The sequence below is a fragment of the Lithobates pipiens genome, unplaced genomic scaffold (genome assembly GCF_037356315.1).
Source record: "Lithobates pipiens isolate NorthernLeopardFrog02 unplaced genomic scaffold, aLitPip1_a1.2 Scaffold_18, whole genome shotgun sequence".
NCBI lineage: Eukaryota > Metazoa > Chordata > Amphibia > Anura > Ranidae > Lithobates > Lithobates pipiens.
In genome coordinates this window covers 615,286,525-615,304,950 of record NW_027507758.1, presented here as the reverse complement: position 1 = coordinate 615,304,950, position 18,426 = coordinate 615,286,525, and positions in this window count along the sequence as shown.

Below are 18,426 nucleotides of genomic sequence, written 5' to 3'. Positions count from 1 at the left end.
GATACTGGATGGAGATAGTGTGGGTGCAGTAAGGGGTTAATGTATGTGAAGGGGTTATAAAGGTACTACAGGTACATGACAAACCAGCCAAGGGTTAATACTGCAGACTACCGAAAGACCCAGACCCCACTCCCCAGGTTCCATGAGGCACTTCAAATGAACACAAGGTACACAAAGTGAGTTCAAAGAAAATGCCTACTTTATTGGGCATGTACTCAGCTTATATTTGGTTCAGCTTTATCAATCACAATAGGGGAGGGGGGAGTGGTAGTGGTAGTCCAGGTGGTGGACGAGTTCAGGCAGTTCTACACTGACCTACACACTTCCACTGCTAGTCACACACAAGAAGAACTGACCCTGTTCCTCCAGGACATTGACTTCACTACTCTCACCCTTTCCCAAATAGAAGCGCATATTACCACAGACTGCATAGCACCCTCAAAGACGCCCGATTCTGACAGTCTCCCCCTAGAGTTTTATAACCAATTCCAGGATGTCCTTATCCCCAAACTACAAGCTCTGTACACTCATATCTTCGACTCTGCTACACAACCGTCATCCATGGATGAAGCTCTCATAGTCCTAATACCCAAACCTGTTAAAGACCCCCTCTTCCCAGAATCGTACTGCCCTATGAGCCCTTTCACACGGACATGTCCGTGTATGGGCTCTGCTTTGCTCAGCAGGGGATCGCTCCGTCAATCCCTCCTGAGCAGGCAGATGACAGGTCGGTCCCTGCACACTGTGCAGGGACGGACCTGTCAGAGTGCCGCTCTCCGCTATGGGGGATTGGATGTAGACGGACTGTAGAGTCCGTTTTCATCCGATCCGCAGACGGATGCAAAAATAGGATTTTCCTCCGTCACACTTTTACGGATTGGAGGGGGTCGGATGTCAGCGGATATGTCACAGAGGTCTATGGAGCGTCCGTTCAGGTCCGCCTAAAAATCTGACAGGTGGACTTGAACGGTCCGTCCGTGTGAAAGAGGCCTAGCTCTCTCCTACAATTAGACGTTAAAATTCTTGCCCTGCGGCTTAATAAAGTGATACTTAGTTTAATTCACCCAGACCAAACCGGGTTCATTCAATAAGAACACAGCATTCAATCTCCGGAGACTCTTTAAGAATTTAGAGGCCTTACACGACACCATTGGATCCAGGGTAAGTGGTAAGCCTGGACGCCGCCAAGGCATTTGACTCTGGAGTTAAACTACCTGTGGGAATGCCTCTGCAGGTTTGGCTTCGGCCCAAAATTTGTCAAGTGGCTCCCACTTCTTTACCAGGCCCCCACTGCCCAGATCCAAGTCAATGGTAGGATATCTGACTCATTTGCGCTATCTAGAGGTACTTGCCAGGGTTGCCCTATATCCCCCTTGTTGTATGCCCTAGCCATGGAACCCCTCGCCATTGCCATCAGGGCACACCCCCACATTAAAAGTGGCACGGGTGACTGAGGTCCTTAGTCTCTATGCAGACGATATGCTCCTCTACCTAGAGGACGCCGGCTCTTCCCTTGCGGCGGCTCTTTCGTTGATAAAGCAGTTTGGCGAATACTCTGGACTGCAGATTAACTGGTCTAAGACCCCATTCACACCTGAACGTTTTGTAGCTTGACACCTAAAGCTACAAAACGCTGGAGGGGAAAAAATTCATTATTCTCAATGGAGATGGTTCACATCTCCACTCCAAGTCGCCTGAAGCCCTACGCCTGAAGCTCAAACAAGTTCTGGACCCTTTTTTGTCGCGCGAATCGGGCTGATTTGGGCGTTTTTCTTCTTTTAACATTGGTGACCTTTTGCCCTGCACAAATTCGCAGCAAAACGCGGTAAAAAACGCCACAAAAAACGCTTGAAAACGCTACGCTCAGGTGTGAATGCAGCCTAAATCCAAAATCCTGGATAAAAATGTCCCTACGGCAGATCAAGTGGCACTTCTGGTCAGAGCAAGCCGGATCAAATATCTGGGTGTGCATTGCTCGAGGAACCTCCATGGACTACATAGGCCTAAACTTAGAGCCCCTCTTCGACCTTCTTAAAACCTAGACCCAGGTCTGGTCCCGAGCCCTCTGCGGTCATCTGATCTCCATTAGGGGAGAGCGGTGCACAGTGCACAGTGTGCAGAGACGGACCTGTCATCTTCCTGCTCAGTGGGGATCGACGGAGCGATCCCGGCTGAGCAAGCGGTTGTCCATGGGATGGATCATCACGGATCCGTCCTGTGTGAAAGAGCCATAATACATTTGTATGGGGCTCCTGCCATCATAAACTCTCATGGCGAACTCTGAAATGGCTTGTCCATCTGGGCGGTACTGCCCTTCCCGACCTTGCCTTTTATTATATTGCCTCGCAATTGTCCCACTTTTACTACTTTAACCAAGTAGATAGAGATCGGTACTCTGGTATGCTCCTCTGTTAGTAGCTTGGTTACCCATCCTTTTCAGGTTCTACTGAATGGCACCCATAGGTCCCCCCATGTGGGCACTAGAAGCACTATGGCGTTCCATCATTGCAAGGTATGGCAGCTTGCCTTGGCTATCACCAAGGCCCCTGCAATTCACACCCATACACCATTGTGGAACAATTCACAACTGCCCAAACTGCTTACTGTCCCTGACCATAATCTGTGGATTGCCAAGGGGGTCTTGTTTCTCTCACAGGTCCTGGACAATGGTACGGTTAGGTCGTTCCAAGCCATTAAGGATGATTTTGATCTACCTAATCGCATGTTTTTCCATTACCTCCAGCTCCGTCATGCCCTTAACTCCCAATTTGGGGATTCCATTCCCAGACTGGAGTCAATATTCCTGGTGGATCTGGTTCTTGGTCAGGACCCCCAGAAGCTGATTTTCTCTTTCTATAATCACCTCATGCTACCTACGGCCACTTCACAAGCTTACCAATTGATATCCAAATGGGAGACGGACCTGGGGGCTGTGGAAGACGAGGACTGGGAGGATGCGCCAGCTCCCTGTAGGATGGTGTCCCCCAAGCTGTCAGACCGACTCGCACACCTCTATATCCTTCATAGGTCTTACCTTACCCCGATTCACCTCTCTAAATATAAACCTGACTGCAGCCCATCATGCCCCAAGTGTGGGGACCCCAGGGGTACATTTTACCATCTACTATGGACTTGCCCTCGTCTTTAGGAATACTGGTCGCAGGTAAAGTCCCTCCATGACCTCATGGGCGCTCCCCTAACCCCGTGCCCCCATCAGTGATTATTAGGTCTCCTTTCCACCTCTGAAGAGGAGAAGTACCTAAACATATTTTTGCAAGAGTATCTGTTTATGGCTAGAATGCAAATAACCTAATCTTGGATCAAAGCGTCTCCTCCTACCATTCAGCAATGGATCAGGACAGTGAACACTACACTTCCCTATAAAAGGGTACTGTATTCACACAGAGAATGTCCAGCCAAATATAACAAAATCTGGGACATGTGGTTGGAGGATTTCTCCACTTGCACAGACGAGCACTGACTCTCATTTAACCACTTCAGCACCGGAAGATTTGGCTGCTGAATGACCGGGCCATTTTTTGCAATTCGCCACTGCGACGCTTTAACTGCCAATTGTGCGGCCCTGCGAAGTTGTACCCAAACAAAATTGATGTCCTTTTTTCTACACAAAGCTTTCTTTTGGTGGTATTTGATCACCTCTGTGGTTTTTATTTTTTGCGCTATAAACAAAGAAAGAGCTACAAGTTTGAAAAAAAAACATAATATTTTGTACTTTTTGCTATAATAAATATCCCCCTTTTTTTTTTTTTTTTTTAAAGCACATTTTTCCTCAGTTTAGGCCGATATGTATTCTACATATTTTTGGTAAAAAAAACGTAATAAGCGTATACTGATTGGTTTGCGCAAAAAATGTACAAAATACAAAATAGGGGATAGATTTATGGCATTTTTATTATTATTTTTTTTTACTAGTAATAGCAGCAATCTGCAATTTTTATCGGGACTGCAACATTATGGCGGACAAATCAGACACTTTTGACACATTTTTGGGAGCGTTGGCATTAATACAACGATCGGTGCTATAAAAATGCACTGATTACTGTATAAATGTCACTGGCAGGGAAGGGGTTCCCTAGGTGTTTTTCTAACTGTGGGGGGGAGGGGACTGACCTAGAGGAAATGACAGATCGTGGTTCCTAGCCATTAGGAACTCACAATCTGTCTCTCCTCACAGAATAGAACAGGGATTTGCGTGTTTATACAGATGAGCACACTGATGCCGATGCCTCTGGCTGCTGGGGAGCAACTGGAATGAAGCCGTAATCGGCTTCATTCCAGTCTCCTAATAGTAAACACGGAAGCGACGCCATGACGTCACTTCCCGTTTACTCGGCTGCCAATGGCGCCGGTTTTTTGAAAAAATATACAGTATTCCGAATCGCCGTTTTCGGCGATCTGAATACATTGAAGTGTAAAGGAGGGATGGGGGGTCTTTTATAGAGGTGCGCATCTTCACTGGCCCCACGATTTGATTCGATTACGATTATCATGTCAACGATTCGATTCGGCGATGCATCACGATTACTGTGCGCGGTTTTCTTAAAAAAAAAAATTCAAGCAGTCAGGAGAACTTAATTTTCTTATTTTATATGTTCTTAAAAAAAAGACAGCACTCTGTGCATGCAGCAAAGTCTAATCACAGCAGACAACTTAGAGAAGTTCCAGGCTCCCCTCCCCAAAAAAAAAAAATATACTACAGGAGATGATCAGAGACTGCAGACATGATACAGGAGATGATCAGAGACTGCAGACATAGTACAGGAGATGATCAGAGACTGCAGACATAATACAGGAGATGATCAGAGACTGCAGACATAGTACAGGAGATGGTCAGAGACTGCAGATATGATACAGGAGATGATCAGAGACTGCAGACATAGTACAGGAGATGATCAGAGACTGCAGACATGATACAGGAGATGATCAGAGACTGCAGACATGATACAGGAGATGATCAGAGACTGCAGACATTGTACAGGAGATGATCAGAGACTGCAGATATGATACAGGAGATGATCAGAGACTGCAGACACAGTACAGGAGATGATCAGAGACTGCAGACACAGTACAGTAGATGATCAGAGACTGCAGACATAGTACAGGAGATGATCAGAGACTGCAGAAAAAGTACAGGAGATGATCAGAGACTTCAGACATAGTACAGGAGATGATCAGAGACTGCAGACACACTACAGGAGATGATCAGAGACTGCAGACACACTACAGGAGATGATCAGAGACTTCAGACATAGTACAGGAGATGATCAGAGACTGCAGAAAAAGTACAGGAGATGATCAGAGACTGCAGACATAGTACAGGAGATGATCAGAGACTGCAGACACACTACAGGAGATGATCAGAGACTTCAGACATAGTACAGGAGATGATCAGAGACTACAGACATAATACAGGAGTTGCCATGGAGACAGAGAGCAGTGCCATCAAATTTCGGTGCCAGGAAAGCAACCCTGGTTGTTCGCCCCACTGGTCCACTGTCGGAGGATTCCCCCATCCACCTGGAATGTGTAGATGGGGGGAATTGGATCATTATTTTTTTTCCAGTGTAATGACAAAAAAAAGTGATCAATATATGGGCTGCATAAGTGGCTTAGTGGTAAGTGGATGTTGGAAGAACAGAGCGGGGGAGGGAGAGAGATAGGGGAGAGAAAAGGACAGATCAGTTATCAATGTGTAATGAGAAATGCAGAGATCACTGATTCAGAGAGGAGGCTGGAAGGTCTCACAGCTTGGAATGTGTAGCTGCTGACTGCTGCTCTTCATATCTCCCGCTCACACCCCCCTCCCCCCTCTTCACAGCTGTACATCGGGATAGGAGAGTGGGCGGGCCAGGCAGACACAGGGAGAGAGAGGAGGAGGGGCAGCTGTATGCAGTACATTAATTGGTCCGTTGCTGGGAGGAGGAGGAGTGAAGTTGGCTGGGCTGTGTGTGAAACGAGTGTCAGAGACACACCGCTCAGCTGCAGCCACCAGCCCCTCAATGTACACACTGATCATCCTGTCCTACGGACGGGAGAAATCAGTGTGTTTTTTTCTCTAACTGTCACAAGGATAATGGGAGGCTGGAAACGCTGCATTGTCCCTCCCACAGTGCAGGATCAGACAGACAGCTACAGTGATGTGTGTCACAGCTCCGGGGGGCTCTGCGCCTGGGTGGGGGGCAGCATGCTGAGGCTACATTATTGACGGGGAAAGGCTGAGCCAGCCCATCGGTGGCTTGTCATGACCGGCAAAGACACTGCTGTGCGGGGAGGGGGGAGGAGCCACAATGACGTCATACATAATCGATTCTCCTGGCTAACCGCATCGATGCCGAATCGGGAAGGGCAAAATGGCGATGCATCGATGCGGCGATCATTTTCAACACCCCTAATAACAGTGTAAATTTGCTGCCCCTTCAAAATAGCTCAACACACAGCCATTAATGTCTAAACCGCTGGCAACAAAAGTGAGTACACCCCTAAGTGAAAATGTCCAAATTGGGCCCAAAGTGTCAATATTTTGTGTGGCCACCATTATTTTCCAGCACTGCCTTAACCCTCTTGGGCATGGAGTTCACCAGAACTTCACAGGTTGCCACCGGAGTCCTCTTCCACTCCTTCATGATGACATCACGGAGCTGGTGGATGTTGGAGACCTTGCACTCCTCCACCTTCTGTTTGAAGATGCCCCACAGTTTCCACTTTTACCCTCAGCTTCTTTAGTAAGGCAGTGGTCATCTTGGAGGTGTGTTTGGGGTCGTTATCATGTTGGAATACTACCCTGCGGCCCAGTCTCTGAAGGGAGGGGATCATGCTCTGCTTCAGTATGTCACAGTACATGTTGCCATTTGTTTCCCTCAATGAACTGTAGCTCCCCAGTGCCGGCAGCCAGAGGCGGCTCTCTAATTAGGCAAAGTAGGCGGTGGTCTAAGGCCTCCTAGGGGCCTCGCTCCCGCCTACTTTGCCTAAAGAGCCGCCTCTGGCTCTGGCTATCCTCATACATCAGTCCCAGGTGCCTCCTCGTTCAGAGTACAGTCAGCCCGCCTCCTCTCTTCTCTGTAACACCCCGCCCCACTCCTGTCAAGAAAACTTTCACTGGAAGTGGAACTGCAGTGCAGGTGTCCTTCCAGTCAGAACACCGGATAGAGCCCGTCAACTGCCCTGCCCCGCCATCAAATCCTGTCCGTCCTTTCTTGTGCAAGGGCAGAGCACAGCTAGCATCTAAGCACAGGATCGCCGAGTCTACCCTCCTTCCAGGGCGGGGCTTCCCTGATGGAGGCGGAGCCAATTAAGCCTTTCTGTGTGCGCTGTGCAGCCGACAGACTGAACTATGATGGGACAGAGCCTTGCTATATGTGAGGTAAATGTGACTAGGGGGTGCATGTGATTGGGGGGTGGTACAGTGGTGTGGTGTCAGTGTGCTCTATCTCAGTGCTGGTGTCGGTGTTCTCTATCTCAGTGCTGGTGTCAGTGTGCTCTATCTCGGCGCTGGTGTCGGTGTTCTCTCGGCGCTGGTGTCGGTGTTCTCTCGGCGCTGGTGTCGGTGTTCTCTCGGCGCTGGTGCCGGTGTTCTCTCGGCGCTGGTGTCGGTGTGCTCTATCTCAGCGCTGGTGTCGGTGTGCTCTATCTCAGTGCTGGTGTCGGTGCCCTGTCAGTACTGGTGTGATTGAGCACATTGATACCAGTACTCTTAATATATGCAATTGATTTTTATTTTTTGAATTATTTTTTTCCCCCATTATAGACCTGAGTAGGGCCTCATGTCTAGGTTATGCCTAAGGCCTCACAAAGCCTAGAGCCGCCTCTGCCGGCAGCACTCATGCAGCCCCAGACCATGACACTCCCACCACCATGCATGACTGTAGGCAAGACACACTTGTATTTGTACTCCTCACCTGGTTGCCGCCACACACACTTCACACCATCTGAACCAAATAAGTTTATCTTGGTCTCATCAGACCACAGGACATGGTTCCAGTAATCCATGTCCTTAGTCTGCTTGTCTTCAGCAAACGGTTTGCAGGCTTTCTTGTGCATCATCTTTAGAAGAGGCTTCCTTCTGGGACGACAGCCATGCAGACCAATTTGATGCAGTGTGCGGCGTATGGTCTGAGCACTGACAGGCTGACCCCCCCCCCCCCCCCCCCCCCCACCCCTTTAACCTCTGCAGCAATGCTGGCAGCACTCATGTGTCTATTTCCCAAAGACAACCTCTGGATATGACGCTGAGCACGTGCACTCAACTTTTTTGGTCCACCATGACGAGGCCTGTTCTGAGTGGAACCTGTCCTGTTAAATGACTGTATAATCTTAGCCACCGTGCTGCAGCTCAGTTTCAGGGTCTTGGCAATATTCTTATAGCCTAAGCCATCTTTATGTAGAGCAACAATTCTTTATTTCAGATCCTCAGAGAGTTCTTTGACATGAGGTGCCATGATGAACTTCCAGTGACCAGTATGAGAGAGTGAGATTTAACACACCTGCTCCCCATTCACACCGAGACCTTGTAACACTAACGAGTCACGTGACACTGGGGAAGGAAAATGGCTAATTGGGCCCAATTTGGACATTTTCACTGAGGGGTGTACTCACTTTTGTTGCCAGTGGTTTAGACATTAATGGCTGTGTTGAGTTATTTCGAGGGGACAGCAAATTTACACTGTTATACAAGCTGTACACTCACTACTTTACATTGTAGCAAAGTGTCATTTCTTCAGTGTTGTCACATGAAAAGATAGAAGAAAATATTTACAAAAATGTGAGGGGTGTACTCACTTTTGTGAGATACTGCATCTTAAACTGTAGCACAAGGGATTGGCTACTTGTGCTGCTTCTCCCTCCTTCAGTCTGAGCTCTGTTGTACAGGCCAATACCAGGTCAAATTCAGGATTGTACACTGCTTGCATTGAACTACATACATTTTAATGATGTAATAATTTTGTGTTTTTTTTTTTTATACCTACCTGAAGTAATAATGGTAATTTCTTATTGGATGTTGTCGTTTGGACAATTATTAATATAATAATAATAATAATAAAAAATAAATAACATTGGAGCACATAAAATCTAGTGTAGCTCTGCATAGTAACCAATCAGCTTCCGGGTTTTATTGTCAAAGCTTAATTGAACAGACTGAAGTTAGAAGCCAATTGGTGGTTATGCACAGCTGCACCAGAATCTGTGTACACCAGTTTTAGTAAATCTCCCCAACTGTTTCCAGAATGCAGTAAGTATCACCTGTCTGCTAAAGGCATGCGCTTTATTAATCCAGATTGCTCACACCCTCTTGTTGAGCCATTGTTGCTAAGCTGGGTCTTTCTGAAAGTACGACGCCACCCACTGGTAAGTACTGGGCTTGCAGGTCAGGGAGGTAGACCTCGCACGTGTACCTGCATGGAAACCTTTAGCCATCAGTTTACGCGTTTCGGTAGATAATGCTCTCCTTCATCAGGATTAGATGTACAAGGATTCTCAGTCTTGACTTTCAGTTTGTATGTAGCATTGATAATTCTAATTAACTAAGGCCCCAGGCTGCAATTCGCCCTTGAGGCAATCATCTGCATTTCCCTATTGATCTTATCTCTAGCAGTCTCATGTAACATCTAGGTCTCCTAAAGCACATCCCAAGTCATTATTATTCAGTTTTTGGTGAGCATAAAGCCTCATACATACAGGTGGAGGCATAGGACCTCTATTTGGTCTGTGCATGCACCAGTGGGCCGCAGGGCTCTGCCGGGTCCTGGAGGCCGGGCCATCAAAAATGACAGTTCCTGTATGGTGCCAGCAGTAAGGGGACTGAAGTTCCCCTTTTAAAAGCACCCGATATGTTCTATTTAATGGATACAGTGAGGAGGGGAAACTAATATCTGATTCCCTGCTGAATTTGTACGTTTGCCCACTGACAAATGATCAGACTATAATTTTAATGGTAGGTTTATTTTAACAGTGAGAGATAGAATAACAAAAATATCCAGAAAAGCACATTTCAAAAAAGTTGTACATTGATTTGCATTTTTTTTTTTTTAAATATATATTTATTGAGAAAAAGGTTATTGTACAACAGACAGATTTGTACATTTCGATACAAATAATCAAAATTGACAATGTAACAGTAACAAAGAGAACCGCCACAGGCGGGGTATAAAACGTTAACAGTTTAATACAGCATGTCAAAAGGGTAAGGGGGAAAGGACACACCACGAATCTGCCAAGTAGGATATGTAAATAGACCAAAAGATGTATTGATATTTGCGGGGGGGACGTGGAGTATGAATCCCCAGTTCAAACCCGAGAAAAACATTTCCGAGAATAAAAGGCCATAAATTAAGGTGTCGTCTCAGGGTTGAACGTGGAATTGTCCCACCTGTCCCATATTTTAGAAAACTTAGGTAGAGAGTCTTGTACCAGTGCAGTCATACGTTCCATCCTGCGTATGTACGCAATGGCAGAAATTAGCTGCGGCTGAGACGGAGGGGAGGGGGACAGCCAAAGAGCCGGGATCACTCTCTTGGCAGCTAGGAGAATATAGGCTGTCAGCTTCTTGGCGGGCTTGGAGAGCTCCGCGATAGGTAGGCCTAACAAATAGTGTTTAGGGTCTAACGGGATATCTACCTCTAAAACAGATTGTAGTAGAGTTTGGACCATAGACCAAAAAGGTATAATCAAAGGGCAGCTCCAAAAAATATGGTAATGGGTGCCCTCATCTCTGAGGCATCTCCAACACAGTTTAGATATGGAATGATCATATTTATGCAACATTTCAGGGGTCTTATACCAAAACATTAGTATCTTATAGGCCGTCTCTCTCTGCTCCACACATCTGGAGACTTTGGAAGTAGAAGTCCAAATGTCCTGCCATTGAGAAATGGTTAGGGGGGACGGTAAAATTGTAGCCCATCTCCTCATGTAGAGATGTGTTTCCGTGGTGGGTGAGGTTGAATTGTGGAGGATACTATATATAGAGGATATAAGTCCTTTCTGGCAAGGACCTTGGGAGCACAAAGTTTCAAAGGTGTTAGGATTAGCCAAAGTCAGGGCAGGAGATCTGGAGTGAAAATAATGTTTAAATTGAATGTATGAAAAAAAGAGTCGCTCTGGAATGTCATATTTATCCTGAAGCTCAGGAAAGGATAGGAGTTTATGAGATACCGGATGTACCAGGTGGCGAAGTTGGAAAACGCCAGACCTATACCAAGGAAACATATTCTTCACCGAGAGGCTGTCAGGCATATCTGGATTAAAAATGACATTCAGCAGGGGTGAGCATGGAGAAGAGAGAGAGAACCGCTTGTGACATTGTTTCCATATGGAGAGAGTAAAAAGCATCGGTCCAAGGCATATGCGCCTAATCTGAGCCATAGAGGAGGTCAGATCCGACCACAGCATGGAGCAGGGATGGACAGGAGTGACCACATCCATTTCTATCTCTGACCATCTACTGGTAGCAAAATACGATGACCAGGAGACAGCCGCCTGAAGGTGTGCTGCATAGTAGTACTTCACTATATCGGGGGCTCCCAGTCCTCCATGGGACCGTGGGGCAAAAACCACTGTTTGGGCTATCCTATGCAATTTGTTCCCCCATATAAATTTAGCAAAGGCTCTCTGAATATTCCTAAGCTGAGGCATAGAGATAGCAACTGGTAATGTTTCAAAAAGATATAAAAACTTAGGGAGTATGGCCATTTTCAATACGTTAATCCTGCCCAGAAGAGATAGGGGACACGACGACCAACTTCTGAGCAGTCCGTGCGTTTCCGCTATTAAAGATATATAGTTAGCTTCATAAAGCGAGCTGTACTTGGCGGTCAGGTTAATGCCGAGGTATTTGAGGGAAATGGGGCACCAACGATAGGGGTATGTGGATTCCAAGGAAGCTTGAAGTGTGGGGGGGATATGAATAGGGAGCGCTTCGGTTTTAGTCGTATTAACCCTATAACCCGAGAGTCTACCAAATGAATCTAAAAGAGCGTGAAGTTTGGGAAGAGAGGTTAGAGGCTTCGTCAGGGTGAGGAGTATGTCGTCTGCAAAAAGAGACAGCTTGTATTCTTTCAGTCTGAGGGAAATTCCACTTATGTCTGAATCCTCCCGTATAGCTGCAGCCAAGGGTTCTAGACATAGTATAAACAACAAGGGGGATAGGGGGCATCCCTGTCTGGTACCATTACTATGTGTGAAGAGCGGGGATCTGTAAGACGCCAATTGGACTTGGGATGTAGGGAATGAGTATAAGGCTTGCAGGGCTGACAGGAAAGAACCAGAAAGGCCAAAACGCTGTAGTGTAGCAAACATGTATGGCCATCCCAGCCTGTCAAAGGCTTTTTGTGCGTCTAAACTCAAAACGATAGCTGGGCGAGTCGTTTTATCGAGTAAATCTATGAGGTCGATGGTACGCCTGGTGTTATCCCCAGCCCGTCTGCCCAGTACAAATCCCACCTGGTCGTTGTGAACCAGAGCAGGGATCAATAGGGAAAGCCTATTGGCCAAGATTTTGGTGAAAATTTTATAGTCGGAGTTAAGTAAGGCTATGGGTCTGTAATTATCTGGTAGGGTAGGGGATTTACCCGGTTTCGGGATAACTGTGATGTGTGCATGTAGAAACTGAGAATGCGGTATAATGCCCTTCTGTAGGGAGGTAAAGAGATTAAGCAGGTGAGGGCTCAGCGTCGGGAGAAAAGTCTTATAATAAACATAAGGAAGCCCGTCGGGGCCCGGGGACTTATGGGACGGGAGGTCTTTTACAACCGCAGCCAATTCCTCTGGCGTAACAGGGGTATTCAGGGTATCTACTTGTGGGGAAGACAGCACTGGTAATTTCAAGGAAGCGCAGAAATCATCAAAGCTATCTTGGGAAAACACATGGTTAGGGTCTGAAGCTAGGCAGTTATATAATTTTTTGTAAAAGGCACCAAATACTTTAGACATCGTCAAGGGGCAGTAAGTCGGAGTGCCGTCCGACTGTAGCAGGAGATCAGGATAGGAGTGAAATGGACGGGGCTTTAGCTTGTTCACCAACATCCTATGAGGCTTGTTGGCAAATTCATAGAACCTCTGTTTAGCCCAAAGCAGAGCTTTAGAGCACTTGTGCATATCTAAGGATTTTAACCGTTCGCGGATAGAGGTCACTGTGCGAAGACGTGGCACCGATGGGGAGGACAAAAGCAGAGCTTCAGCTTTTTGGAGTTGCGAAAGGAGATCTAGTCTCTGCGCAGCCGAGTCTCGCTTGAGGCGGGAGCCAGCCGAGATACACAATCCTCTAAAAACGGCCTTGTGGGCCTCCCAAAGGGTGGACACGTCCCGCACCGACCCCTCGTTAAGTTGAAAAAATTCGGCTAGACCGTGGGATAAATGGGCTTCTGTAGCTGGATCACGGAGGAGAAACTCGTTGAATCTCCAGTGGCAGGTCTTAGGTGTAGAGAGGGTGAGGGCGAGGTCAAGCTGGACCGATGCATGATCAGACCACGTTATGGGATTCAACTCCGAGGCCACTGCCGACGTTAGAAGAGGCGCCGTAACAAAGATGTAGTCCAATCTGGAGTACATCCTGTGTGGGGGAGAGTAGAAGGAAAATTGCCGATGCGTAGGGTGTTTAATCCTCCAGATGTCTAAAAAGTTATGGGATCTAATGAGCTTGCGAAACGCAGTAGATTGACGTTCCGTTTTTAAGGAGGGATTGTCTGAAAACAGGGTCTGCCTATCCTTCCTAGCAGACATGGCCATATTGAAGTCCCCGCCAAGGATCATGAATGGCTGAGCATAGGTGCCCAGTTTGTCCAAGACCTCAGTAAGGAAGTGAATCTGGCCCGAGTTGGGAACATATACATTAATAACAGTAAGAGAGCGAGAGAGGTAGTCACAGTCCAGGAGGATGTATCTGCCCTGTGGATCAATAAATGAGGACTTAACCCGTAGCGGGCATGTCTTTTTAATCAGTACTGCCACCCCTGCTTTACCAGAGGGGTCAGAGGCCATAAAAGAGACCGGAAAATGTTTGGCCGCAAATTTAAGAGATCCCCCTGGGCGAAAGTGGGTCTCCTGGACTAGGACCACATCTGCGTTTGGGACTTGAACTCCTTCAAAGCCAACCAGCGCTTATGGATTGAGTTCAGGCCCTTAACATTATAAGTCAGTACCCTCAAAGCCATCGTGTAGAAAACAGTGAAAGCTTAAGATACCCATAATATACATACAAAAACGGATATAACCATACCAACCAGGAAGATACTGGGACCCGTGGTGTGTCCTAGAAGTAAAAAGGCAGGTGAAGGCATAAAATAACAACAATGTGATTATAAAGCGTAGAAAAGTGTGTCCAAGTTGAACGAAAAAAAAATGAAAAAAAGGCCGAAAAAATAGGCCGAAAAAAATAAAAAAAACATTACAATTAGAAAAAAGGCCTGGGGGGTAAAAACCACCCAGGAGTCCACAGCCGTAACCGTGGAACAAAAGGAGGCACATCAGGGGTTCCAGCTCATCTGGAGAGACCCCGCCACCTTCCAGCAATAGTTACAGGGAATAAGAGCAGAACATTGTAGTCCCAACAACCAGAAAACAAACAGGGGCAGTAAAAATTTATAACTTGTAACTAAAGTTGCAAACACCCCCTGTTAAAGAGGAAACATGGTGAGACAGGGGCCGAGGCCTAGGCCAGCCAAACACTACACAAGGAAGCTTCCATCAGGGAGGGAGTCTAGGATGCAGGTTACGTTGAGGGGTAGAAAAGGATTTCTGTGACTTCTGGCGTGTAGGGGTCCAAATCCGAGCAGGAATGGAGGAGGGTCTGGGCGTCGTCGGGAGCGGCGTGGGATCCTCATCTGGCAGCGGTGGTAGGCCCAGGTTACGTATGAAAGCTTCACTCTCCTGAAGATCTCTCATAGAGTATTGAATCCCATCTTTAGTAGCAGAGAGGCGGAAGGGGAACCCCCAACGATACGGAACTGATGATTTTGCAGATGGGCAGTCACAGGGCGGAAGCTACGACGTTTGGCAAGAGTGATAGGGGATAAGTCACTAAAAATTTGTATCTTGGCCCCTTTAAATTCCAAACGGGATTTGTTCCGGGTGGCCATGGTCAAAGCTTCCTTGCTATCGTAGTAGTGAAAGCGTACGATAATGTCTCTAGGGTTGGCTCCGGCAGGAGGCTTTGGGGCCAGGGATCTGTGGGCCCTATCCATTCTCCAGTCTATGTCCGGGACTTTAGGGGCAACAACATTAAAGAGGCTGAGTAGGTATGGTTTGATCTCCCCTCACTAATGGCCTCAGGTACGCCTCTAATCCGAGGTTTTGGCGACGTTCCCTATTCTCCAGGTCTTCCTGTTGGGATTGGAGCTGAGAGACAGATTGTTTCAGACCGGCGTTGTCTTCTTCCAAAACGTGGACATACTGTAGCAGGTCATCAAATTTGGTTTCCAGGATATCAGTCCGTTCTCCAATCTGGGCAAGCTCCCCCCGCAATTCATGGGCCAGTTTACCCATTTCCTTAGAAACATTACTCGTCAAGTCTTGTAGGAGAGCTCGCAGTTTATCATCAAGTACATCGACTGTGACCGGGGCGGACATCACGTCTGAGTGGCTATGTGACAAGGAATGTGGACTGTCTTGTGCCGGTACTTGGGAGGCCGCTTGTGCGTACGTGAAAGAACCTGGAGAAGGAGCTGGAGAGGCCGGTCTGCTTAAAAATCGATCCAGAGTCTGTGAGGGCCGCAAATCCGGGGACAAAGACTGAGGAAGGTGTTTCGGCCCGTATTTCACCATGAGGCGTTGGGACTAGGCGTATATTTAGTTACATGTGGTGTTTCCCATAGATGTGTAGCGACTGTGAGCAGCACGGGAGCATTGGAAGGCGGCTAAGGCCTATATAGGATGATCACATGTTTGTCAAACAGGGAGGGACCCAAGATGAGACCCCAAGAAAGTTCGCTGTCGGTTAGAGAACACAAACCAGAAGAGCAGGCCGCAGCAGACCCAAACAGCCAGGGGGGGGAGATCCAGACACCACTGCCCCTCTGGGTTGTATAAGGGGAGAGGGCACTAGCTAGGGCAGAAACCAGGGCAGATAGCAGCAGTTGCAGGCCACAGGCAGTAGAAGGAGACGGGTGTACCAAGATGGCCGCTGAGCAGGCCGAGGGTAGAAGCTGGGCAGGAGGGTGGGACTGATGAATGCTGGCAGTCACTCAGGGGGGCTAATATGCTGAGCTGGGGCAGGGATTAACACCTGCGCTGGATGGGGTAGCAATCTGGCCACAGAGGGGGGAGAGCTATTAAGCTGTGAGAGGCCTCGGGTGGAGCAAGATGGCCGCCGGAGCTCACCTTGCCTGCTGGAGCCTGGGCATCCTCACATGTATCCGTGCGGCGACCAGCGGGGGTCCGGTGTAGGAGAGGCCGTCCGGAGGGGTCCACGCCAGATGTATGCCACCGTCCCGGCCGGGATGGGGCCTGGGATGCGCCGTCCGGAGGCTCCGAGACGCAGTGTAGGCCGCAAGATGGCGGCGTCCGGCCTGTCTCACCACCCGCCGCCGCGGAGTAAAAACGTCGGCGGATCCAGCCGAAATATCAGCTCCGTCCGGAGCTCCAATGGCCCACCGGCTAGATGAAGAGACCGGCGGGCAGAGGAAAGTTGCGGTGGCCGAGGATGGGGATCGATGGTGCTAGGCCTCGGCGGAGCTCTCCCCAAACACGTCCGTCGTCCTCGGCTTCCGGTCACGCCCCCCTTGATTTGCATTTTAGTGAAATAAGTATTTGATCTCCTATCAATCAGCAAGATTTCTGGCTCTCAGGTGTCTTCTATACAGGTAACGAGCTGAGATTAGAAGCCCTCTCTTAAAGGGAGTGCTCCTAATCTCAGCTTGTTACCTGTATAAAAGACACGTGTCTACTGAAGCAATCAATCAGATTCCAATCTCTCTACCATGACCAAGACCAAAGAGCTGTCCAAGGATGTCAGGGACAAGATTGTAGACCTACACAAGGCTGGAATGGGACCATTGTCAAGCAGCTTGGTGAGAGGGTGACAACAGTTGATGTGATTATTTGCAAATGGAAAAAACAAAATAACTGTCAATCTCCATCGATATGGCGCTCCATGAAAGATCTCACCTCGTGGAGTTTCAGTGATCATAAGAACGGTGAGGAATCAGCCCAGAACTACACAGGAGAATCTTGTCAATGATCTCAAGGCAGCTGGGACCACAGTCGCCAAGAAAACAATTGGTAACACACTATGCCATGAAGGTAATGCCCCATACACACGATCAGAAATTCCGTCAGAAAAAAATTGTTTTCCAACGGAATTCCGCTCAAGCTTGGCTTGCATACACGCTGTCACACAAAAGTTCTCTGAACTTTCGACCGTCAAGGACGTGGTGACGTACAACACTACAACGAGCCGAGAAAATAAAGTTCAATGCTTCTGCGCATGCGTCGAATTGTTTCCGAGCATGCGTAGGAATTTTGCACATCAGAATTTGGTACAGATTGGACTTTCCAATCTGAACTTTTTCCAACCGAAAAATAGAGAACATGCTCTCTCTGGCTGGAATTCTACCAGCAAAAGTCCGATGGAGCAGACACGCATTCGGAATTTCTGACCAAAAGCTCACATCCAACTTTTGCTGGCAGAATTTCTGATCGTATGTATGGGGCATCAGATTTGGGGTTTCCCCTTGAAGTACAAGGTTAGGACTCAGGGATTGGAATAGGGACCTCCTCCAAAGGTCAGCAGGCGGGTCCCCAGAGGTCAGTGTTCAAGAGGCGTAGCTGACCCACCCCCACCCTTCACTACATCGTGAAGGACTGAAATCCTGTAGCGCCCACAAGGTCCCCCTGCTCAATAAAGCACATGTACAGGCCCCTCTGAGGTTTGCTAATGAACATCTGAATGATTCAGAGGAGAACTGGGTGAAAGTGTTGTGGTCAGATTAGACCAAAATCAAGCTCTTTGGCATCAACTCAACTCGCCGTGTTTGGAGGAGGAGGAATGCTGCCTATGACCCCAAGAACACCATCCCCACCCTCAAACATGGAGGTGGAAACATTGCGCTTTGGGGGTGTTCCTTTGCTAAGGGGACAGGAAAACGTCACCGCATCAAAGGAACGATGGACAGGGCCATGTACGGTCAAACCTTGGGTGAAAACCTCCTTGCCTCATCCAGGGCACTGAAAATGGGTCGGGATGGGTATTCCAGCATGACAATGACCCAAAACACATGGCCAAGGCAACAAAGGAGTGGCCCAAGAAGAAACACATTAAGATCCTGGAGTGGCCTAGCAGTCTCCAGACTTTAATCCCATAGGAAATATGTGGAGGGAGCTGAAGGTTTGACTTCCAAAACGTCAGCCCTGAAACCTTGTAAAAAATAGGTGATGCCTGTTGCGTACAACCTCACTACAAAAACTGAGGCCGCGTAC